This window comes from Patiria miniata, unplaced genomic scaffold (genome assembly GCF_015706575.1).
Source record: "Patiria miniata isolate m_02_andy unplaced genomic scaffold, ASM1570657v1 HiC_scaffold_20, whole genome shotgun sequence".
Taxonomy (NCBI): domain Eukaryota; kingdom Metazoa; phylum Echinodermata; class Asteroidea; order Valvatida; family Asterinidae; genus Patiria; species Patiria miniata.
Genome location: NW_024037059.1, coordinates 33102643 through 33105111, shown reverse-complemented (window position 1 = coordinate 33105111; position 2469 = coordinate 33102643).

Here is a 2469-nt window from a genome sequence, read left to right as displayed (position 1 = left end):
AGCTGCTTTCTCACGATGAATGTCGATCGATGAACGATTGCAGTATATTTAAATGTATCGAGTGCACACAAAAAATCGATGAAATATTCATGGAACACCTGGTGAATTGTGCCCACGCCAGTCGCCGTGGTGAAATGTAGGCTGTCAAAAATAAGAGTTTCATGCGCGTGTTTATAATTAGGAGCAGGAGCAAACTAACTACAACACAGGATAAAGACAACATATAGGCAATCAATATGTATACTAAACGTTTTTTACTAAAAAAAAAAAAAAACATGTTCGTGCTGCGCTGTCGTGCGGTCGCGGTGTCCTATGAAATTATGACTAACACGTAACCGGGTCTTTTTTTCATAGAGTCAAACATCCCAGTTTGCATAGTTACAGACAAAATTGGACTGTCGTGCAGTGTTTGCACTCTCATGTCATGGTGGGAAAACAATGGAATGCGAAGGTCACATCGAACAGAGTTCAGGCTAAACATCGTGAGGTCAATATTTGAAATAACACCAGGAAGTGTACCCTGCAATGCGATGCGATGCGATGCGATGCGATGCGAGGGTGCAGCCTAGCCTACACCAACTCGGGACTTGATCGCGGCCCTCAATTCATCCCTCTCCAGCATTAGGGTCGGGCCCCTATGTCAGTGAGACCAACATCCCGTCGCAGCGTGTCGATGTACGTGGCTCGTCTCCACCCCCTCCTGGCAGTTCCATGAGTCGGCTCCCACAGGATGGTGTTGTGGGCTGCTAGCTCCGGGTGGCGGGTGCAATGGCCTGCCAGAGCCATCCTCCTCTCCCTGATCTTGTCTGAGATGTGTGGGAGGCCTCCATAAAGGTTGATGTTCCTGATGTGGTCTCTCCAGGAGACATTCAGAGCCATGCGCAGCATCCTGGTGTAGACGCCATCAAGCGATTTCTCTCAAAATTAAACACTTCTTACAACACATTCTTGCTATCAGTTTGTAAATATGTTTAAATACTAAACATGTTAGCAATATTGATGGATTAGTGTTTAGAAATTGAACATTGATGTTTAGGAATTGAACACGTCGTATAGTGATTGCGGTCGATTACTTCCCTCGCGCTTACTCGTGCAAGCGCGACAGCGTTCGATTTACCCTCTCACGTGACTTCTCGCGCTTACTCGAGCCTGGCCCAAGTAACTGACTCGCCGAACCGGTTACTTGGGTAAGTATCCCATAAGGCCATGCAATAAACATGGCTGCCAACGTGACGTCCGGCAGGTGCCTCAGGCTGTGTCCGAAACGGGATGAAAAAATGTTGCAACCTGACGCCCCTTTTTTTCTTCATATAGGGCCTATCATCTCAATAAAGGTCATTCATTGCAAAAACGATGATAAGACGTGAATCTGGGACTGAGAATAAACATTTCCAATTTTGTTAGGAAATAGAACATTTTCTCGACTCTCTATAGACTTTGTACACAAACCGCTGAAATGGCGTCAGGTTGCAACATTTTCTTTTTCGAAACGGGCTTCCAGAGCTACGGCGACGTCTATTGTCAGCGCGTCCCCGCGTATTTCTAATGGGCGTGGACCTAGACCTAGCTCTAGACAGTTGATTCGGATGCAGATTTGAATCGCCGACACAGAACACTGATATATAGGTAACCATAATGTCACAAAACAGCAGAATGTATATAGTTTTTATAAAAATCGGACCGTCCTGCAGTGTTTGCACTCTCATGCCTTGGTAAAAAAAAAAATGGAACGCGAAGGTCACGGGCAGAGTTAAGTTCAGGCTATATGGTTACAGTCATAGGATGGAGAGCGCATAACAGGTGGGGAAGAGACACTTCACAACACAGAGTTGAATGGAACTGTTTTCACATATCCAACAATAGATAAATGACGTAAATTCCACACAAAATATCCACACACAAGTTACACCATTTAATTGAAATTCAAACATCACGTCAGAATACCATTACCAAAAGCAACACTGCGTCAAATGACAGCGAGTAACCTGGCCATATACTAGACACTGTACTTTCAGAATTTGTAGTAGTTAACTACATCTATATAGGGCTGTAGGCCCTACTACTTCTTACGATTCGACCAGGCTATAAACCACAAGCTTAACAGCAGCATTTTATTTGTTTAGAAACCCGTGTATATCAAATGATTTCGCTCATTATTTTGTCGAAAAGAAAAGGAATGCTTATAAGGCACCGTAGGCCTTTTCTAGAAAACAGTGCAGTATGAGTATTTTGTTTCTACTAAACTCTTCACAATACAGTACATACACTATTGGTATCAAATACGACTTCACCGCCTCCAAATAAGCATTACACCAGATGTTATTTATACCATTACCCTTGCAAAACGTCATGACCCATTTGACATTGTCTGGGGCCTAGAAAAGGGCCAATAACAGTCAACATTCCCTGCCTAACCAGATACTCAGTACCCGACTATCAATGAACACGAGACAGTGATACCGTTAACAG